This window comes from Petaurus breviceps, unplaced genomic scaffold (genome assembly GCF_028583685.1).
Source record: "Petaurus breviceps papuanus isolate PSGF00001 unplaced genomic scaffold, PetGlider_PUasm1.0 183, whole genome shotgun sequence".
NCBI classification, from domain to species: domain Eukaryota; kingdom Metazoa; phylum Chordata; class Mammalia; order Diprotodontia; family Petauridae; genus Petaurus; species Petaurus breviceps.
The window spans coordinates 14,949,162-14,973,066 of NW_027185791.1; the positions used below are offsets into that span (position 1 = coordinate 14,949,162).

General features: G+C 42.7%; 1 protein-coding gene across 6 annotated transcripts in view; it reads right to left on the minus strand.

Moving 5' to 3' along the window:
* The window catches only part of RAI1 (retinoic acid induced 1), a 325,207-nt gene that overhangs the window by 255,767 nt on the left and 45,535 nt on the right, over positions 1-23,905 (minus strand). For 2 of the 6 annotated variants that reach the window (XR_011168269.1, XM_069087886.1), the window contains exon 2: positions 8,450-8,494. The exons of the other annotated variants lie outside the window; for them this stretch is intronic. The gene's annotated coding sequence lies outside the window, so the exon portion shown is untranslated. The remainder of the gene's footprint in view (positions 1-8,449; positions 8,495-23,905) is intronic. 6 annotated transcript variants of the gene reach the window in all.

Consider the following 23,905-nt stretch of genomic DNA (forward strand, 5'->3'; position numbering starts at 1 on the left):
AGAGAGAGAGAGAGAGAGAGAGAGAGAGAGAGAGAGAGAGTCAGAAAGACATTGAGTTCAAGTGCATGTGCCAGGAAGAGGGATGAGAAACCCAGCCCTGGTCTCATCTGGGCTCTAGGCGAGACCACTGGCTCTATCAGTTGAGGTGAGCTAATGTTCTTTTCCAGGTCCCTTCCAGAGAATTTGGTCCCTCCTCTTTCTGCCCCTGAGATGACACTAAGAAAAAACCGGGGTGGTGGTGGCGAGGAAGGGAGGATCCCACCTCCCACTGGCATACTGCTTTAGCAAATCCATGGAAAAAGTGGAATGTCGTCTTATATGGAAATTTAAAAAGACAGCATCACTCTAGAGGTTGGAGTTATGACCAAGTCCCTGAGGCAAGTGAAATTATAGAGCAGCCCTGGTCAACAGGCCAGCCTGAGTCCTGTGAGCATGCCAAGGCAAGGAAGGGCCCAGGCACTGGCATGGCCCCAATCAGTACAACCTCCCCAGGGAAATGAGGATGCAGTTCACATTTGGAAGATGTTGGAGAGGGGAAATGATGACAGTAGAATGCCGGGATTTATGTTTTTCAAAGGATTTTCACATCCACTATCCCATTCCAACATCATAACCCTAGGAGATAGCAAGGGTAGGTGTTCTTTTCCCTCTGGGGCCCTGGGCCAATGAGTTCAATGAGGCATAGTAAGTTGCTACAGACACAGCAGAACCAGTGGTAAAAGCAGTCCTAGGACCCTCTTCTAGTTCTCTGCTTCTTTTCTATCATACCCCCTGTCAAGACAAAGAGCCAGAGTGGAGGGATGACTGGCTTCTTGGGTTCCCTTTCCCTCTGTCATCTGCTCATTGTGCACTGGACCTGGGTCTAAATCTTTGGCTCTTCTATTCATTACCAATGTGACCTTGGACAAAATACTTAACCTCTCTGGGCCCCAGTAACCATATCTCTAAAAGGAGGGGATTAGACTAGATAACCTCTAAGTAACCTGCTAATTCTATATCCTACAAGCCTATCAACATAGCTGTAAAAAACAGTCTAACCAACCTTTTTCTGGCAATCATCCTGTTCCTTCATCCATAAAACAGGAAGGACGATCGTTTGTTCCTTTCCTGCCTTTCTCTCAAAGGCTGAAGGAGATCACGGAATTTCAAGAATTGGAGGCAGTCAGCTCTAGCAGGTCTTCCAGCCAATTGTTAAATTTTCAGTGCAAGCATTTACACCTTAGAAATCCAAACGCTACAAAACAGTGCTTGATTTATTATTCTGTTGACTGTCTAGACTTGAAAAAATGATAGAGAATGTGTGCAGATTAAACTAAAAGTGTTTTGTAGGTACATTTTTTTTTTTTTGGAGAGCTGGTTGTTAAACATTTACGAGCATATTCCTCACTGGAAGGAATCTTAGAAATAAGATCAGTGGTTCTCAAAATTTGGTTTTGCTCTACACTATTCTTTGCCATAAGGAATCATGGCACAATAACATTTAATTTGGTGATGCTTATAGGAGATTCAGAAGACTTTGCCTGTAGTTTCCCTTCAATAAAAGTAGCGACTGAATAAATCTGATAAGCTTGAGGTGAGTTGTATGTGTAACAGGCAGATTTTGTTTATTTTGAGAATATTATTCCTCCCATACTGTGTGTGCTAGATAAGTAAAATTTATGTTAACAAAATCACTTCTAAATTTTCTTCTGTCAGCAAAAACATAACATTCAAAATGTCATGACGCACCTAGTAAAACTGAAGGCACACGAACTAGATGCCAGTCGCGCACTTAGAGAAACTCTGCATCAGCTGTTCATGAACCTCACTCCTTCATTTTACAGAAGAGGAAACTAGGGAGGAGAAAGGAGTGACTTGGCCCAAGTCATCCTGCAAATGAATGGCAGAGCTGGGCCTAGAACCCAGGTCGCCTGACAGCCAAGGCCACTGTACCACAAACAAGAGCCCATCTGCAAAGTATTTTGTGCTCCCTGGAGAGAAACACTAGAGATGGAAACCAGGTGGCACTGTTATGAACCCTTGAAGACAGATGTGCTCCAGCTCCCCATGGGGTTCTCTCGGAGCTCTGTCCAGTGCCGCTCCAACGTGGCCCCAAATGGTATGGATCCGGCCAGGGGTATACATGATGCCCCAATCTGGTATATTTCACTACAGGTACCTTTTTCAGTGCTTTAGCCAAAATCCCACAGTGACTACTCTCCAAACAGATTCTCCGGCAGCCCAGGCCCTCCAGCTGCATTCCTACGGCTAAGAGTTTGTTAAAACTAGTGATGGAGAGGAGGGAAGGTAAGTGAGGAGGCAGCAGAATGACAAAGGAGAATGGGGCAGCCAGGTGGTGCAGTAGATGGAGTCAGGAAGACTCATTTTCCTAAGTTCAAATCTGCCCTCAAACACTTACTAGCTGTCACTTAGCCCTGTTTGCCTCAATTTTCTCATCTGTAAAATGAGCTGGGAGGCAAATGGCAAACCACTCTAGTATCTTTGCCAAAAAAAAAAACCCAAATATGGTCATAAAGAGTTGGACCCGACTGAAAAATGACTGATTGAATACAGAGAATATTTATTTTTACGTTAGTGATGAGAAATTAATCTGGTTTCTATGAGGGACTGTGACTGTACTAGAAAGAGCAACCAGAATTGGAGAGTTAGGCCTGGAAGAAACTTAAATCTGACTCCCTTTCATACAAATAAAGCTTAAGGAGGGCAAGGAATTTTGTCTAGTTAGTAGAAATGGAGGATAAAAGTTGATAGCTCTGCCCCCAAACTTCTCATATTGCTAACTCTCTCCTTGAGACTTAAATGAAGCTTCAAACTCATTTGCATGACCCTAGTCATACCTGGGGCCATGATGGGAAATGAAAGTGATTCACTCAACCTAACACAGCCGGACATCTTGGAGCCTTCCTGTCGAATGGGTCAGATGAGGATGAAAACAAAATGTGTCTCTATAGGCTGCTGAGTGTGTTAGTAGGAGCATGGGAGACCTAATTAACAAAAAACTGAAAATATGGTGATTAGTCACAAAAGTAGAAGAAATCTCCCTTTGAGAGTGAGAACATCTCAGTACTACATGACAACCCCAGCATTGCTCACAGAAGCCCCTCGCACTAGACAGAGTTCCAAAGTTAGATCCTAGTCCTACAAAAGAGATTGCAAACTAGAAAGGTGAAGAGCCTGGCCAAAGAAACACAGAATATGATGATGTAACAGGACTAGATACTGGTCTTGAAGTCTTGACTGTGTGGCCTTCCAGGTCCTTGGGTATAGCCTTTTGACTGAGTCCCAAGTTTTATGGAACAAATTCTTTGATTAAGGGGATTTGTTCTGTTAAGTTTGGATTCAACGGGCCACACTTGAGGGCTACATGTGGTCTTGTGGCCACAGGTTCCTCACTCCTGGACTAGAACCTAAAACTCCTATCAGGCCATTTCCCCCCAATACATCATGTTACTATTCTCTAGCTATGTCACTCTGGATAAGTCATAAAGTTTTCCATGTATTAGTTTTTCCATTGGTCAAATGGGGATACTAATACTCATCCTGTTTACCCAACAAGCCTTTCTTGAGGTGCAAATCAACTCACACACAGCCCAGGAGGTTAAATCATGGAAAATGTTGGTGAATCTCTAACTACTGTGTGAAGGATTTTGAAATCTCTTCTAGCTAGAGAATGGAGTTCTCCTGGGCAGCATTTCATTGGTCATCTGAGTTTCAGAATTGGGAGCCTAGATCTCGAGGAAAAGATTTCCTAATGTTTTCTGCTCTTTGGAAAGAGAAGAGAATCGTGTAGGATCCTACTCACACCACAAAGCTAGTGAGTTACTTGGACAGTGCAGGCCTCATTAGATAGGGACTATTTGTTCAGCACCCCCCAAAGTCTGTTCACTTTTCAGGGGAGTCTAAATGGCAGGGTGGTACTACAAGTCATCAGGGCAAGGACTCTGTGGGAAAGAAGGATTCACCAGATTGTCAAATAGTTGTCTCAATAGCAATCCCAAGTTTAGTTCTCTTGCAGTAGGAACTGATGGACTGCGTGTTTTGTATGTTTTTTAAAAAAAAATCTGTTTTGGGACTTTTGTGAATCCTTTGTGTCTTTCTGTGGGGGTGAAATAAAGGTTGTCCCTTATCCAACATGCAATTAAAACCTTGAATGCTTGTATGGAAGCTGGGAACATTTAGGTAAAATTAGACATGAGCTCTATGTCCTAAGGATTTTAGGAGATTTTCTTGGAGCGGTGCCAAGTGGAGGCAATGAGCTAAAGAGAGAAAATGACCCTTTTGGAATCAGTGTCCAGAACTGAATCTGGTCTTTATAGCTCAGAGTCTTGGGGGAATCCTGGATCATGGATTACAATTACTTTTATTAAGTCTCATGCCATAAGATTGATGACACTGACTAGGGAGGGCTTTGCTGAGATAGCTTCTGTTCTTCCCAAGAAGAAGAAGAAAAGAAGGGCTTGTCTCCCTGAGAGATCCCTCCATGCCTGCATTCCTTCCTCTGATTGCTGGGCTCCCTCAGGAACCTCCATTTTAAGGAGGGTGTCCCGGGTGGCCAGGTTCCTTTCTTCATTCCTCTGCAGGTTCTGTTCCTGACTCCCTTTCTTCATCTTGATCCCACAAGGGCCTCCTCCCCACCTTTTTAAGTGTGGTCTTCCCTCTTTGGAGCGTAGGTCCTTGTGAGGGGAGGGAATATATTACCTTTGTTTGTACTTGTACTCCCGGCAGTGCCTGGCACATAGCAAGCATTTAATAAATGTTTGTTGACTTTTTACAAAGGACTGAGTGGTGGGCGATGCTATGCTCCCAGATAAGGGATCAGCCTTACAATTCCAAATAAAATGAAATCATACCAAATCAAAGAAATAAATATTACTATAATGATATCGAATCAAATAAAAACAAGCAGAACTGAAAGCTGTAAGAACTATGATCAGTGCTATGACCATCCATGATAGGCTGGATGATGGAACGTGCTGTTCATGTCACTTTAGGGAGCAGAATATATTCTGTATTCAGCCACTGAGGAAATTTGCTTTGCCCATCTATGCATATTTGATATAGAAAATTTGTTTTCCAATTTTTTTTCCCTCAATGAGGGAGAGGTTGGAAAGGGAAAAAAAAATAGATTTGTTACTTTTTTTTAAACGGAGAGGTGGAGTTTGCTACATGTGTCTAAATATTGCTTGTACTTTTAGATAAAATTACTGAATTACTAGTTTTACTTTGGTATAAGAGACCTCTCATGAAATAGGAGAAATCTGTAAATGTAATGAAACAAAGCAGATACATAAAAAAAGTGTAAGGAGAGGGGGCTGGATGGCGCGCGGGGCAGAAGAGGAGGGACGTCTGAGCCTGTGCCTGCTGCCAGTGCTGCTGCCTCCTTGACCTGGCCATGATCATCCCTGTGCGCTGCTTCACATGTGGCAAGATCGTGGGCACAAGTGGGAAGCCTACCTGGAGCTGCTGCAGACTGAGTACCCCGAAGGCGATGCCCTGGACGGTGCTGGGCCTGCTGACCCACACGGACCTGAGAGACAAGCATCTCAACTACACACCCCTGGAGAAGTGAGCCCCCACCCCTGAAGGCCCCGATCAGCCATCTGCCACAAGGCCTCCAGAGATGGCAATAAGCCCACTACTGGGAAAAGAAAATAAAAGTATAACCTGGGGCATAGCTCCTCTCCTTTCAGGCTCAAATTAGGGCTCAAGAAACTTCAGGTAGAAATCATCATCATCAACAATTATAGACAGGACTCTAGCAATCCAAACGTGAACAAGGCTTATTCCCTTCCCTCATGAAGCTTATGATCTCATTTCAGGGTCAGGACACATAAATACAAAAGAATGCTAGGCTACTCTGCCTTCTGTAATGAAGGCTGCAGAAGCCCAGATAGGAGAGAAATTCTTGAGGAAATAAGGCAGTCAAGACAGGCCTCACAGAGAAGGTGGATCCTGAACTGAATCTTGAAGCGAGTGTGACAAAGAAGCAAAAGAAAGAGAAATGGTGTAAGCCGAGGTGTCAAAGATGGAAATGCGACTGGAAGAACAGTGAAGAGATACAATCAGATGGTTGTATACGGGTATAGAGGGGTATAAGGGACAGGAAGGGAGGGTGTAGCTACATTGCAGAGGCCTCAGAAATTTTCCCTGATGGAGGTCAGGGCTATCCCTTCAATGTCAAGCTAAGCAGTTTAGACTTTATCCCATAGGCCAGTGGTGTTCAAATTTTTTGAGCTCAAGAATCAACACTCTTAAAAATCATGGAGTTCTCCCCAAAGAGCTCTCATTTATGTGGGTTAAATCTATATTTACCAGTTTAGAAATTATAACACCTTAGTGTTATTATGAAAATAGTTTTGACCTTGAAAGGGTCTTGGGAACTCCCAGGGGTCTACAGGCCACACTTTAAGAACCATTGTCATAGGCAGAGGGGAACCATGGAAAGTTGTTTAGTAGAGATATGATGTAAGAAATATGGTTCCCCAGAAATACTGCACAATGATCAACTGTGAATGACTTAGCTGTTCTCAGCAATACAATGATCCAAGACAATGCCAAAAGACTCATGATGAAAATGCTATCCATCTCCCGAGAGAGCTGATGGAGTCTGAATGCAGATTGAAGCTTACCAGTTTTCAGTTCATTTTTTTGTGCTTTTTTTTTTGCTCTGTGTCTTCTTCCACAACATGACTAATATGGAAATATGTTTTGCACGACTGCACATGTATAACCTATATCAAACTGCTTACTGTCTTAGGGAGGGGGAAGGGGAAAGAGAGACTTTGGAACTCAACATTTTAAAAAAATGAATATTTAAAAATGCTTTTACATGTAATTGTGGAAAAATAAAACATTATTTAAAAAAGCTATGATTCCCCCTCTCATCACCCCCCATGGAAGGTAGTGTTTGTATTTATCCAACTTGATATGTTAACTTGGTTTAACAGCCCCACTGCAAAGTCAATAACTTGTAATGAAGGTGAAAAATGGGAGTGAGCCTTAAGATGGAAATAATAAGACCTTATTTGTGTGACCCATTTCACTTTTCAAGGCACTTCCAAATCCATTATTTTATTAATACTACTACTCTTGAGAGAAAGCAGGATGTTACTATCCCCATTTTTGACATAAGGAAAGAAGGTGAAGTAAGTAGCTCAAGGTCACACAAATGAATTAGTGAGGGGCAAAGTTAAGATTAGAATTCAGGATTCTAGACTCTTACTCCTATGTTCTCCAATACCTATTCCAGATTTCCACATAGAAGACCCAGAGAGACAAGTCCTCTTTACCCTGTAGTTAAGTCTGCTGCGCCTTAGCAATTTTCCATTATGTCGAGATTATAAAGGATAGAGTGTTAGACTTGAAATCACGAACAGTTGAGTTCAAATCCTTCAGCTACGGAACCCTGAGTGGGTCACTTAACCTCCCTCAGTCTCAGTTTCTTCATCTATAAAATGGGGATAAAAAATACTTCACTAAGTTATTGCAAGGATAATGGGAGATAACATATATAAAGTTCTTTGTGAACTATAATAATTGTCACATAATCATTATATTATTACAAAATTACTATCACTGCTTTTTTTTTTTAAGCAATTGGGGTTAAGTAACTTGCTCAAGGTTACACAGCCAGTTATTTTGTGTGGGTGCCAAGTATCTGAGGCCAGAACCGATCCCGGGTCTCCTGACGCCGGGGCTGGCGCTCTTACTCACTGCGCTACCTGGCCGCCCCTCTATCACTGCTTCTGCAGCCTTTTCACCCTTTGTCAATCCTCCCTACATGCCAGTTCCGCCTTCCCCTCCTTCTATTACTTCTTTGTTTGGGCAGGTCCTTTTCTTTCCCCGAGGGCATCAGAACACCCTCCACCCTCTCCTGGCTCCTCTCAACCACTCTCCAGGCCAGCTGTGATGGGCAGTAGCCCAGCGAGTGAAGCCACTGCTGGTTCCCTCAGTGCCCATCCTCCTCAGGCTCTGTGTGACACTGACTGACCCTTCCTATGGACTGCGCTCTCCTCCCTTGGCCTTCATGGCACTCTTCTACCTGCCCGGTTCTTCCTCACTGTCATTTGCTGGATCACACAATGGCAGACGTCAGAGGCCACGTACCAGGTTCTGAAGAAGACTCTTCTCCACAGCACACCTGACATGCAGCCTTTGCTGGAAGACCTTTAGTGAGGCCGTTTCTGAGGATGTTCCATACCCATGCAGACAGCTCTAATGGTTAGGGAGTTTTTCTATTATGTCAAGTGTAAAAAATACAACTTCCTACAACTTCCATCCACTACTCCTACATCTTTTCTGTTCTTGGGAGACCAGCAGAAAAATTCCAATTGTTTTTCTACCTCATAGCTCATCATCAAACAGCCAGGCAGCTAGATGGTGCTGTGGATAGAGCTCCCTGGTTTGTAGTCAGGAAGCCCTGAGTTCAAATTTGGACTCGGATACTCACTGGCTTGTGATCCTGGGCAGGTCACTTCATCTTCAGCTTCCCCATCTGTAAAAGGGGAAAAATAATCGCACCTACCTCCTAGGGTCGTTGTGAGGATAAAATGTGATAGTATTTGTTGAGCACTTTACAAATTGTACTTATTGTTACTGTTGTTTCAGTTGTCTCTGACTATCGTCCCATTTTGGGTTTTCTTGGCAAAGATGCTGGGGTGTTTTGCCATTTCTTTCTCTAGCTCATTTTTACAGATAAGGAAACTGAGGCAATCAAGACTAAATGACTTGTCCAGGGTCACACAACTGGTAAGTATCTGAGACCTGATTTGAAATTACGAAGATGAGTCTTCCTGATTCCAAGCCCAGCACTCTACCCATTGTGCCACCCAGCTGCCTCTGAGTGATAATGGGGGAATTGGTTTAGGGTGCTTCCTGTGGAGCTGGATTCTTTCTAAAGTGTATTGTGACCAGAGACTCCTGGTTGGTCCCTGTGATGGGGGTAAGAGGGAAAAGGCTGTGCCAAAGAAGACTGCTGGCCAGGAAGGTCTGGCCTCTCCGAGTCAGGAGGAGTGAGGAGAGGCAGCTTCTGGTCTCTTTTTAGATGGCTCCTTGTTGAGATGTCACTCATTCCAGCTATTCCTTGGACTTCTGGCAAAGGGTGGCACTTTGGTGGGGTGGAGATCTCACCCTCCCTCTCTCCTGAGCAGCAGTTCTGTAGGCTAATGCACATTGTGGGCAGAGAGAATATATGCTTGTCTCCATGTTGAGATTCTCCAGCCGCTTCTTATGCTTTGTGTTTCTTGAGCACAAGCTCAAATAAAGGTATGGAGGGGCAGATGTTTCTAACATCATAAGCAGCAGCACCTCCTAAGTTTGAGAAGCTGGGAGTTCTTAGGTGCTAACTGAAAATAGAAATGACTTAAAAAAAATTTTTTTTTAGAAGTGCCTTCTTGGAAGAGAGAGTGGCCCCTGATAGGATCATCTTGGAACCTGAAAAACCCAAGCCATGACTTGGCTGGCCAGAGGCCCTGGCCCTTTAGTGTCTGCTCAGACAGGGCAATCCAAAGTGAAAATGAAATATTTGTTCAGTGGTCCCAAAGCACGCAGGCTCCTGATGACATCTCTTGAATAAAATTTAAGTATGACTCATGCTCAGGTGTCCCTCTCCCTACCAACCCCAAAGGGATTGACATGATTCCTTCTGGAAAAATTACTCAAGGCTGCTGAAAGCATGGGGCAGGGGAATGGTGGTGAGAAATCACTGCCCTTTCTTACAAGGGACCTCGAATTTTGGCTTAAGTGAACCAGTGCCAATTTTGGGAGAACCTGGTCTTAAGGTGAGGGGATGCAGAATTTTTTCTTATACTTTACGACTCATTATGCCCTCACCCCAAGATTACTGGAGGGAAGCACTTACAAATTAAACTCAGGTATGACATACCTAGTGTCTCCCCCAAAAGATCACCTCTAGAAAAATTAATTGATGTACAAAGTATTAGGTACAGGAGAGTTATTTCTTTTTTCTACCACTAAAGAAATGCTTAAAAACAGAAGACTCATAAAGCATGCATTAACAAATACTTAAAACATGAAACAGTAAGCCATTATCCATTATACTCTGAGGGGAAAGACTCCCGGAAGATTTATGAGACTGTTAGACAAATACTGTCCTTGCACCTCAGTCTACATTGTCTGAGCGAAAACACAAGGTCCAGGGCTGCTGGCCAGTTAGGCCATGACTTGGGCTTCTGGGTTCCAAGATGGTTCTCTTGATGGTTATTCCTGCCTTCAGGAAGTAGTGGAGTTAAAGGAAGCGTTTCCTGCAGGCATTTAGCACCCAGGAACAAATGCAGGTGAGGTGACTAGGGACCTGAAGTCCAACATCAGGCTCACCTAGGAAAGCCTCTGTATTCACTGCCATGCTACTGCCAAAGCTGCTGCTGGAAGAAGGAAGGGGAGGGAAGTTCTCTCCTGCCCTTACTAGAAATTCCAAGGACAGCTGATGTTAGCTATCTCCCAACAAAAAGGCCCTTCAGAAGAGATGTAGGAAGCTGTCTCTTCTCCCTCTTTAAAGCTCACAGAACTGGTTCTTCCTTTCTCATTCAGCACAGCCTTCCCTCCTCCCCAGTCACAGGGACCAAGAGACCAAGTAGGCGACCTTTAGTAGGGGGCCATCTCATTGGAAGAGGCCAGAGTGCATGCTCCTGGGGAAATCCTTCAGTCTCCATCCCCCACCCCAGACATGGGCTTGCATCTTCATGACAGATCAATCCTAGCTGAAATAAGAAGAACCTGTTCCCAATTAGGCATTTTCCCTGACTGAGAGTGGGGGAGGGGGGATCTCCTGGGAGATTACAGGCCCTTTAAGAGCAAATTCCTAGAAGTACTTGGGCACCCCCAATTAAACCAAGCTGTAGTCACCTCACATGTTGGAATTAAGGTTGGCTTCAACTGGCTAATTGTCTATATTAATGAATTTGGATTATCATAAGCAATTTGGGAAGGGGCAATGTTTGCCGATGAGGATGTTTAGGAAGGGACTGAAAGAACAATAACAAGACAGATTACTTGGGCATTTGATTCCTGCAGCCTTGGTTGTACTTGACCTAGCTGCTCAGTTTAGTGCATGGCCATTGGAGAGGAAACTGCAAACTTGGTTCAGGAATATAAGGAAGGAGGAGTTGGAAGGAAGAATCTAGAACTGTTGAAATTAGGAATGTTCTATGACGCTATGAAGAAAGATGGAGGTCTCTGTGCCTTTTGAGTCATGGTCAGGGGTATGCTGGAGCCAGCTCTAACAGGCTTACAAGAGCCAGTTGTTCAATTTTCTGCATGAGCATTTACAAATCAAGGCTTGATTTAGTCTTTTATTCTTTGTCTAGACTTAAGAAAGTGTGGTCAATGCAGATGTAAACCTGAAAGTGTGCACGCACACCTAGCCCGTCCCACCTTCCCAGAGAGCCTGCTGGTCAAACATTTACCAGCAGCACACTGTATTTTGCTCTGTGATTCTTGCTTGAGTTCAGCAGGAGCACAGTAAAGGCTCATGGAATGAAGTCATCCCCAGACTGGGGGTCTGGCAGCTGGAGAGGAAGAACAACAGGAATGATAACTGGCATTTATATTGTGTTTGTTTTATATCCACGATCTCATCTGAGCCTCACAATCCTCCTGGCCATGTCTGCTGTACTCTGAATTTGGGGCTTGTCTTTGCTGATAGAGAAATATTCTGGCCTATAGGACGTCCTCACTGAGGGAAGGACAGGATGGTAACTTAGAGAGTGAGTCATCTGGTAGGACAGACTCCAAGATTGTGAGTGTGAATCCTGTCTCTACATTTCCACTCTCTGGATCTCAGTTTCCTTGTGTGTAACCAGAGGGGCCTGAAGCAGATGATGGACTTTAGAAATTGATGGTTCTTCCTCTTTCTGTTCCCTGCATCCAGTTCTTTCCCCCTCTAGCTTCCTGTTCCTTCCTGGTCTTTCTTCTAGTCCCTCGGAGCTGTTATAATGACCCTAAGTGCCCAATATAAAATTTAGGCATTTTAGTAGTACAAAGTATAGTCTTAATTTAGAAGGGATAACAAAAAGATGAAAAAACAAGAATAATTCTAAATTCTGTAGCACTTTGAGTTTACATTGCACTTTCTTCATAAAAACTGTGAGATAAATTATGTAGACATTATTGTTCCCATTTTGCAAATTAAAACAAAATTCCGAGAGGTTATGAGACTTTTTCATAATCACACTGCTAGTGGGTGCCCGGGACAGTATTCAGACCACGTGGAAGTTATAGGAAATAGATTTCAAGTGGATATGAGGAGAATCTTCCTAATAATTAGCACAATCCCAAAGTAGAATAGGTTACACTGAGAGATGGTGGTTTCTCCTTCATTGGAGGTCTTGCACTTAATCGCTTGTTGGGTTTGCTGTAGAGGAGATTCTTGTTCAGATTGACCCTCTAAGATGGCCTCTGAGGTTTCTTTAAACTCTGACATTCTGTGATTCTGTAATTCTTAATGAAGTCTCTGGCTATTATTGTTGTCTCATTGAGTTTGCGGTCCACTAGTGCCCAGATATTTTTTCTGATGAATTGTTTTCTAACCCATAGTTCCAACCATCTTGTACTTGTGAATTTGATTTTTTGCAACTCCAGTGTAAAACTACATTTATTCCTATTAAGTTTCATCTTATTAGCTCTGGTCCAATATTTAGCCTATCGATATTTTTTGGAGCTGTCATCCAACATGTCAGCTGTCCCTCCCAGCTTCGAATCATGTGAAGATCTGATAAGTGCCATCAATTCTTTTATCCGAGCTGTTGGATAGCACAGGGCCACTGACAAACACCTGTGACACTTCACTAGAGCCCTAGAGCCATTGCTGATTCTGCTTGGGGTCTAGTCATTCAATCAGGTCTGAACGCATGGTTTTTTCTCATTCATACTTTTTTGCCCTATCTGTAAGAGTGGCATGAGAGCTACTTGTCAGATGCTTTATCAAAATCCGGTAAATGATCCCGGAAGACCTGCGTACAGAGAGCTTGCATTAAGACAAAACGTATGTGTGATACCTCCATCCTGATGGGTCTGCTGATTCCAGGACGGTCTTACGATGTTCCATATGAAAGAGAAGTTCGAGAAAGACTGGGTGAGAGAGAAGGCCTACAGTTTTTAATGTCTCACAGGAGTGCCTGATGAAGAAGCACTCTACCCACCTCCTGAGAGAAGAGATGAACTCAGGAGGCATTTTCGGACATAGAAAATGTATGGATTTATTTTGATTTGACTATGCTTATTTGTGATAAGGATAGTATTTTTCTTTATTTAAATTGGAAGGAGAGGATCCCCAGAGATCCCTTTCTAGGAGAAAGGGAAGCCAATGCTAGGGTCTCAACACAACAAAAAGAAAAAGGCAAGAGAAAGGAGAGCCATTGAAGCATATAAAAAAGACATAGGAAGTTCAGAAGGAAAAAAACCCAAATAGGATAGCTTTGAAAGTAGCATGTTAATGGATTGGGGAATGGCTGAACAAGTTGTGGTGTCCAATTGTGATGGAACACTATCCTGGTATAAGAAATGATGAGCACAGTGCTCTCAGAGAAACCTGGACTTACACGAACTGATGCAAAGCGAAATGAGCAGAACCAGGACAGTAACAGCAATTCTGTATGGTGAAGAACTGCCAACGACTTAGCTATTCTCAGCAATACAACGACCTAAGCCAGTGCTAAAGCATTCGTGATGAAAAATATCAGCCTCCAGAGAAAGAACTGATGGCATCTAAGTACAGATCAAAATACACTATTTTCCCCCCTTCTTTCTTTCTACAAGATAACTAATATGGAAATGCTTTACGTGATTGTACATGTATAACCTTTGTCACACTGTTTACCTTTTCAGGGAAGGGGATGGTGGAGGAAGATGGGATAGAATTTAGAACTCGAAACTTTTAAAAAAGAATGTTAAAAATTCTTTTTACATGGAATTGGGGAAAATGTTTTAAAAAAGAAAGTAACATGTCAAATTTCTTAGAGACTTTTAAAAAAGCAAGTTGTACATAATAAATGTTTGTGTTTTCACATGTGATTTTTTTCTGCTCTATTTTGTATATAGAGATGTTCCTTTTTTGCTTTGAACCCTGTTCAAAAAAGGAAGTGATATTATTCTGGTGTGACCTATTCTTGATAAAGCCATTCTGGTTCTTTGCCATCACTGTTTCCTTCTCTTGGTGTTCATTAACCATCCCTTTATAATATCTTCTATAATTTTTCCAAGAATCAAAATCAAGTTCATTGGCCTATAGTTAATAGGCTTCACTTTTTCTCCCCTGCTCTTCAGGACCTTTCAAAGATCACCAGTAATGGCTTAGCAGTCACACCCACTAATTGTTTCTATGCCATCCCGCCCTGAGCTTTGTTATCCCCTAAGGCTCTCTCCTGAACTCCCTTCTCTTCTCTCCTTCTTGGTGAGCTCCTCAGTTCCCATGGGTTCATCTTTATGTAGAGTAATCCATCAGTCAACAAGCATTTATTAAATCCTTACCATATGCTGGGCATGGTGCTAAGTATTGGGAATACAAAAAAAAAATGATCCGTCCCCTCAAGTCCCTGAGGAAAAAAAGTGTATATGCAATACCTCCATTGTAAATAGGTCAGTTGATTCTGTGAAGGCCTTGTGATGCTGCATATGTAGTACTACATACATGAAAAAGAAGTTCGAGAAAGTCCAGGAGAGAGAGAAGGCCCATATTATTTCATGGTTAACAGGAGTGCCTGGAACCCAAGGCATGTGGGGAAAGCTATGCTCTAACATGACCCCTGAGCCCAGAGATACTAAAAGTGGACTTCTGCAGTAAGATCATTTTCTCCTGTAGTTGAGCTGAGATTTTTTTTTCCCTTCACTCTTGAGTGGAAGAGTTCACTTACTCTTATATATTCTATAGTCTACTTTAGATTGCATGCTTTCCCCAGTTTCTGTTATGGGTTTGTTGAATAAATATGTTTGTTCACCATCCATAATTGTCTTTTTTGTAATATGCATTTTGAGGGACATAGAATTGGTCCAGAATGGAAAAAAAAAATGGATTCTCTCAGTACTCAATTCAGGGGACAGCCCTGGGGATGAAAACAGTAGAAGACCCTCACCCATAGTATTTTAAGCCAGCCATAGGGAGAGGTGAATAAATACCAGAGAGAAAGATATTATACTTGAACCTGCATTCACTCCTTTTTAAAATAGTATTTTATTTTTTTAATTAAATATAAAGACAACTTTTAACGTTCATTTTTAATAAAATTTTGAGTTCCAAGTTTTCTCCTTCCCTTCCTACCTTCCCCCCTTGCTAAGATGGTAAGCAATTTGATTTAGGTTATATATGTGCAATCATGTAAAACCTATTTCCATATTAGTCATGTTGTGAAAGAACAAACAGTTTGCAAAACAATTACAGTTGGCAAAAGGAAAAAACCATAAAAAATGAAAATAGTATGCTTCGATCTGCATTCAGATTCCATCAGTTCTTCCTCTGGATATGGATAGCATTTTTCATCATGAGTCTTTTGAAATTGTCTTGGATCATTGTATTTCTGGGAAGAACTATGTCAACCATAGTTCATCATTGCACAATGTTTCTGTTACTGTGTACAATGTTCTCCTGGTTCTGCTCACTTCACTCTGTATCAGTTCATGTAAGTCTTTCCGGGTTTTTCTGAAATTCTGCATTCATTCCTTGATGCACATGAGCCCAACCTTATAAAAGTAGTAGCAAGAATGAAAGAGAGGAAGTCAGTAGAGGGATTACATGGTCTGCCCTTGTCCTGATTCCCTCTAGTCCTGGCATTTGACCTCTATTCACAACATGAAAGCCATTTAAGGCTTTAGCCATATGAAGCATGCCAAGCTCCATCAGATACATAAATAGATATGTTCACTATGCATAGATGGAAGGTAGCCTAAGAAGGGAAACCGCTAGAAGCTGGGGGTGGCAGGGAGGGGATGCCAAAAAGGGTTCCTGCACAAAGCGGTGCTTGAGTTGAGTCTTAAAGGAAGCTCAGGATTCTAAGAAGGGGACCTGCAGGTAATGGGCTACAGCCAGTGCAAAGTCACAGAGATGAAAGATGAAGTATTATGTGAGAAGAATAGTAAGTAAGGTGGTATGGCTGGAGTCCATGGAATGGCATAATGTACTAAGAAGACCGGAAAGATAGGAAGGGGCCAAATTGGGAAGAGCTTTTAATGCCAAAGAGAAGAATCTGTCCTACAGGTAATAGGGAGCCACTGGAATTTATTGATTAGATGGGGGTAAAATGGTCAGACTTCTACTTCAGGAAATTTCTGTTGGTAGCTGTATGGAAGAGAGATTGGAGTGGGGAGAGATCTGAAGCAGGGAGTCTTACTCCCAAGTCTATAAATCTAGCCTTAACCTCTCACCTCACTTTCAGCCCTGCAAGAGCAACTGTTTATGGGACATCTCCACCCAGACACTGTTACCATCTTAATTCAACACGTTCAAAGTGAAATTCATCAATTTTCTTCTCAGACCTGATTCTTCTCCAAATTTTCCTGCACCTGTTGAGGGTACCACCACTCCCCTATTCACTCCATTTGATCCTTGACTTTTCCAAGTCTTACTGGTACTCCTATGGTCTTTTTCACATCCATTTCCTTTTATCTATCCACCAGCCTTGGTCTAGTTCTTATTACCTCTGACCTGAATTAGCCTAATTGACCTCCCTCCAATCTCCCCTTCCTCCAATCCATCTTTCCCATAGCTGGCAAAATAATCTCCCAAAGATCAGACCCTGTAACTCTCATATTATAAAAGCTTCAGTGGCTCTCTATTGCATCTTGAATGAATTGAGACTTCCTTAGCTTATTATTCAAGGCCTACAAAATCTGATTCCAACTTACCTTCTTAAACAATTAAATTTCTCCTCCATAAAGGTCTTTTGGGTCACCTAGATAGCACAGGGGATACATAGGGTGCTGGACCTGGAGGCCGGAAAACTAATTTTCCTGAGTTCAAATCTGGTCTTAGATACTAGCTGTGTGATCCTGGGCAAGTCACTTAACCCTCTTTGCCTCCATTTTCTCATCTGTAAAATGAGTTGGAGAAAGAAATGGCAAACCATTCCAGTATCTTTGCCAAGAAAACCCCAAATGGGTCACGAAGTGCAGGACATGACTGAAAAATGACTCAACAACAACAAAAGCTTTCTTCTGATGCCTGTTCAGATTGTGGAGGTGACCTTGGGTTCTCAAAGACTGTGCTTCTCTGTAAACGCTGGTAAGTTCTACCATGAAAGAAGGGCTTTAAGTATGTCTGCTTTCCGAGGACCAGCCAAGCTAAATATGCATATGTTGATCACCAGTAGGCTGGCTGTTATGTGGTAAATTCTTTGACCTTAGAGACCACTATTTGGGAAGAGCAATATCACGCCCCACCTCCTGCTGCTGCGTGAGTTCGGCCAATTTTTCCCTAAAAGGTAATGAAACTCTCCTTGAGACTTGATTGGCTCAGGGGTCTAAAACCTCAGGCTGTCTACAATACTTCTTGGTCACTAGACTACAAAGGAACCACAGGCGCTCTAGCCTCTCTCTAAGGTTTGGTTACCAGAACACATTGGGCAACTGAAAGGCAGGAGGGCTCCTTTAGCTGAACTAACCTGTTTTATTTTAAATAGATAATTCTTGCTTAATGTCTTTCCCCTGGCATTGGCTAAGCTAGTCTCCTGAAACAAAGGCCCATCTTTCTAACACCAAGATCCTCTCGGTGATTTTGTATGGCAGTGAACTGTGGAATACCACAAGAATTCCTCCACCAAGAATCAAAGTTGCAAGTTATTCAAAGACAATGAAGAAATACCTAGTGGGCCTGAAGAGTCTTCAGTGCATTACCAACAAAGGATTGTGCACCAGAAGCAGCAGAGAAGACAGCATCAGAGAGGCATGACTAGAAAGGAGGATGGGACGGTAATGTGCTGAGAGCAAGGGATAACAAACGGACTGCAGTGTGCTTCGGGGCACTGCCTTGTGATGTCAAGGAATTTAGAGGAAGGACTTTGGTATACTGGGTAGGCCCCTGTAAAGGAGGTATACAGGAGGACAGAAGATGAGAGGCTGTGGGCCCCATTGGACAGTTACCCTCATTAATGACAGTACAGATGCAACAAAGATTTCAATGTATTTATTTATTCACTCCAAATTACCTCTATAGGCTTACTCACATTACTTCCCTTCATACATTTTACATTCCAGCCAAACTGAACTATTAGCCGTTCTCCAAACTCACTGTGACATCTCCAGTCTCTGTGCAATTCCGCAAACTGTCCCTTACTCGGAACATCTTCCCTTATCAAACTGCCTCCCAGAAACCTTCCTTCAAGGCTCCCTCCAAGTGCTATCTCATCTGAGAAGCCTTCCCCAATGATTCTCTCTACTCAAATTAACCATCTGCAGACCTGTGGTATCCTATACAGTAGAATGTAAACTTCTTGAAGACAAGGATTGATTTTTTGGATTTGGTTTTTGCCTTTAATCCCCAGTGCCAAGCACAGTGCCTCGCCCCAGTTAGGGGAGGAATAAATATTTGGTGGATTGAATCCCGTTGCAGATAATGGTTTCCCAGTCTTATCCCTATCCCTTGAAATGAATCTCTGGCTCATCTGTGCTCTGGGGCAGGAGTCGTACAACCACAGAAGGTTAAATCAAAAAGTGGCCTTTGGTCCATCTACTCCAACCCCCTAATTTTACAGATAAGGAAGCTGCAGTCCGGAGAAGTAACATGTTCAGAGATCATTGACATAGGCCTAGAAAGAAATTCAGAGGCCACCTAGACAGACAACCTTTTCCACTTTGCAGGGGAGGAGACTGAGGCCCTGGGTGGGGAAAATGACTTGCTTAAGGTCAGAAGCATCCCCCTCAGTCACCAGAGGGAAAGGTAACTCCAGATTCTCCCCTTCCCCAGGCTCCAGTTTGTGGTCATAGCACATGATAAACTGTGTCTCACACACACACATACACACACACACACACACACCATGCATGTCACACAGCTGGGCCCTCAGCAGGACTGTGACACAGCAGAGAAGAGAGAGTGATGGGAAATGCGCTTCTGCATTCACACTTGCCCTTTCAGTACCTCTCTGCTTTCATGGAGCTCTCTATATCTCCAGATGCCTTTGTCTCTCCTTTCCTTCCCTCTATTAAAGCTTGCTCACTATGGGGAAGGAGCACTTCCCATAGGTTAAAAGGCTTGAGTTTTAATCCTAGCTCTGGACCTCAGTTTTCTTATCCATAAAATAGGAAAGTGGGACTAGAAGATTTCCATGGTTCTTTTCCTTCCAGGAAAGCATTTGGATTAATTTAGATATTAAAGCATTTAGATGAGGCTTCCAAGAGGCACAGATAGAGAACTTGATTTGGAGTCAAGAAGACCTGAGTTCAAATTCAGCATGTGACACTCACTAACTGTGTGATCCTGGGCAAGTCACTTAACCCCTGTCTGCCTCAGTTTTCTCATCTGTAAAAATGGAGATAATAATAGAACCTAAGCATCAAAAGAGACAATATTTATAAAGTCCTAGATATTATTATATTTTAATTCATGCCAACACAACTAATCACTCATAGTAGACTGATATACTGTACGGTCCCTTTCAAAAATATCTGCATTTTAACCAAGTAAATGGCCTAACCCAAAGACATAAAGCTGTTAACAACAAAATTTCAGAAATTAGAGACAGGCTGAATGGGAAGATATTTTGGGGCAGAGGGACATCTTTTTAGTACAGTTGTCCCTTCCACATAGCAACTTTCCCCATCGTGGTTTTGATATATTGAGGGCAGGCATAAGGAATTACATGGAAATCTTAGGGGACTTTTGTGGAAGCTGCAGACAACACAGAAAAAGTTCAGAAACTCAGAAATGTATAAAATATACATATAGTATTGTATCATATCAACATATTTAATCTTCTAATACCATAATAATTCAGACTTCTTCTCTAGTATGTAGGAAGGACCAAAACATTTTAGGCAGATTTTCCTGATTGCAGGGGTGCAGTGCCCCTAACCTCGCCCTCCCCCACCATGTGGAAGGGATAACTGGATTTCTCATATCATACCAGGAAGCAGCTATATGCTTTACCTCGTGTCGAAGGCCATGTATCTGTATTGCAAAAGGAGAGACAGAGCTCAGGGCATTTCCTGGCTTTTTTCAGAGGATACAGGGATGTTATTAATAAGCAGAACATCACCTTATATTCATAAAATGTTTTTCCTCCTAAGGCCTCAAAGTATTTTCCAAATATACCATCTTTGCTAAGTCCTTAAAATATCCCTGTGAGGAAGGTGAACAAGGGGCAGGTGCTTTTAATCTGATATTATAGATTGGGAATTGAAGGTAAGAGAATTACATGACTTGCCCAGGATCACCTGGGTATGTTGAGCGATCCAGGTCTCCTGACCTTCTGTCCAGTGATAGGGAGACCAGGGCAGAGGTCACATGAGAGCGGGGTGTAGGAGAAAGGGTTGTGAAAGGCAAGGCCAGTGGGACATGGAAGTTGTTGGGGCAGAAAACAGGGGTAGCTTGCTGCATTTTTTTTTAAATGGTGCTTATGCTTTCTAATGAATCCCTGTTTTCTATACTCTTTGGTCCTCTTATGGCCCATATGGCAGGCCAGCCAGCTAGCAGTGGCCTGCAGCACTAAGGCTGATATCTCACAGGCCCATCTGAAGTCAGACTCTTTGCTCATTCCACCTTTGTCATGACTGGCTGCACTTGGGGGGAGGGGGCATCGGGGTGGGGGTGAAACCTGGCAGCTCTCCTGGAGCCCTCAGTCTCCTCTTCCTCTCGCCTCTCTCAACTTGCCTGATCTAGGCTTTCTTCTGGGCAAAACCCTCCTCCCCTGCTTTGAGCTCTCATGCAGAGAAAGGTATCTGTCCCATGGGAGCAGTTGGAATGCTCATTAGGAAAGGAGTGATAGATGCATTAGCTGTTAAAAGGGGGTGGCAGGGGAGGAGTAGGAAAAAAGGCTGGTATAGAATGAAGAAAAAAATAAAGGCCTAATGGTTTCAGGGCCATTAGGCCCTGATTTCATATGGTGGGTGGTAAGCTGGGCTTTAAGAATTAGAGGTGACCCCATACCCTAACATACCATATACATACCCAGAGTTGCATCAAACTCCCCCTGTTTCCTTACCCCTGTATCTTTCATTTTGGTTTAGCACTGAAATGGTAACTTCTATAACTTCCATGACAAGCCCGTATGAGGGGCAGCTAGGTGGTGCAGTGCATAGAGCTCTGGCCTTGGAATCAGGAAGATTATATTCCTGAGTTCAAATCTAGCCTCAGAAACTTCATAGCTGTGTGACCCTGGGCAAGTCACTTAAGCCTGTTTGCTTCAGTTTCTTCATCTGTAAAATGAGCTGGAGAAGGAAATGGCAAACCAGTATCTTTGCCAAGAAAACCTCAGGGGTCATAAAGAGTCAGACATGATTGAAATGACCAAAAAACAGCCTGTATCCTTCTCTACATTCCATGCTCCAGTAGGCCTCTCTAGATTCCAAGGTGGTAGGGAGGGGGAGTAGGGAAGGTTACATAAAAAGGGAAGAAGAGTCACTTGGGAGAGGGATGGATCTGAGGCCCGTTACTCGGCTGAATGCATCACCAAAATACACCCTCTGGTCACATCAGGAGCTAGTCACTTCTGCTCTATGCACATGATTCTCAGATCCATCTAGCCAGCCCTGACCTCCCTCCTGACTTCTAGTCTCTCATCAGGCAGCTAGGTGTTTGCAGTAGATAGTGCTCTGAGCATAGAGTCAGCAAGACTTGAGTTCAAATCCAACCCCAGTCACTCACTGGCTGCATGACCTTGGATAAATCACCTAACCTCTGTTTGCCTCAGTTACCTCATCTGTAAAACCAAATGAGATCATATTTATAAAGAGCTTAGCATAGTACCAGGCACATCATAGGTTTTTAATAAATGTCTGTTTCCTCCCTTCCTTCTCAGTATATATGTTGATACCCCTCAGAAGGTAAACTCCACAGCACCTGGCATAGTCCCTGGTACACAGTTAAGTATTCAATAAATCCCCATTGAATTGAAATGAATTTAATAGGAACAGCATTAGACCTGAGTCCTGGTTCCAGCTCTGTTACACACTCACACTATGATGTAGACAGCCTATCTCCCCACTCTGGGCCTCAGTGTCCTCCTCTGTAAGAACAGGGAGTTCAATCTCAGATTCTCTCCTCGCTCTAAAGAGAATTAGTGACTTGGTGCTTACATGTCTGGAGGGGCCCAACCCTTATGTTCCTGCAATAACTTCAATGGAAAGGATATGAGTTTTGAGTTGGGAAGCTGGCTCATTCCTGTCTTCCTTCAAAGTCATATCAATGACAAAAGCCAAATCTTTTTTTGCAGACCACTGACAGCTGAAGAGAGCCAAGAGGCTGTTTTCTCCTAGCCTTACCTCACTTTTCTCTGATTAATCTAAAGGGGAAATGCCATTGGCTGAGCAAAAAATCAAATGCCGTGCCTTTAGGGGATTTAAATAGGTAAGCCTTCAGAGTCAGGTAGCTCTGGCAAGACCTAGCAGTCAACCCAAATCTTTACCTCTTGGGAAAAGAAAGAGATTTCCCCCCCTCTGTTCCTTCTCCCATTGGCCATGTGTCTAGGCAGCAGAACCACTTGCCTGGAGGGAGATACCCTCTTGCTGGTAAATTTTAACAACTAGCACTCTGAAAAAAAAGTACACACAACATATTTTTAAGTTTAACCTGCATTATTAATTCCCCATTACTTTCTTAAGTCTGAATAACCAACAAAGCAAAAAATCAAGCCCCAATTTGTGATGTTTGCCTTATGAGGGATAGATACACAGACTGACAATTTAACAATCAGTTGTCCCAAACCAGTATGAACTGGCTTTAGCATACCCCTGACAGATACCCCATCCAACAGTTGAAAAGTCAGTTTTAAGCAGAGTTGAAGGAACAGAGACACACAGTTCAGATAGACACAAATGCAGAAAGTCAGTCACTGGGAGGCTGGTAGTAGCTTCAAGGAGGATGATGGTTGGCAACAAAGAAGAGAGCCAACTATAGACTCAGGAGAGCCATGGTGGAATTGTGAACTGATCTAACCATTTTGGAGAGCAATTTGGAATTATGCCCAAAGGGCAATCAAGTTGTACATACCCTTGGATCCAGCAATACTGCTACTAGGTCTGTATCCCAAAGAGATCATAAAAAAGGGGAAAGGACCCACATGTACAAAAATATTTATAGCAGCTGTTTTTGTGGTGGCGAAAAGTTGGAAATTAAGGGGATTCCCCATCAATTGGGGAATGCCTGAATAAGTTGTGGTATATGAATGGAATGGAATACTATAGTGCTATAAGGAATGAGGAGCAGGTAAGTTCCAGAAAAACAAGAAAAGATTTACATGAACTGATGCAAAGTAAAGTGAGAAGAACCAGGAAAACAGTATACAGTTACAGTAACATTGTTCGATAATCAATTATGAATAACTTAGCTCTTCATAGCACTGAAATGAGCAAGACTGTTTCAAAGGACTCATGATGGAAAAAACTATCCACCTCCAGAGAAAGAGCTAATGAAACCTGAATGCAGATCAACGCATACTGTTTGCACTTTAATTTTTTTCAGTGTTTTTTCCTTTTGGTCTGTTTCTTCTTACACATCATGACTAATAAGGAAATGTGTTTTATATGACTGCACATATATAACCTATATCAACCTATATTGCTTACTATTTTAGAGAGGGAAGTAGGGAGGGAGGGGTGGAGAAAAATTTCAAAATCACAAATTTTTTTAAATGAATGTTAAAAATTGTCTTTACATGTAATTGGAAAAAAAGAAAATACTGAGAGAGAGGAAGAGAGAGGAGAGAGAGAGAGAGAGAGAGAGAGAGAGAGAGAGAGAGAGAGAGAG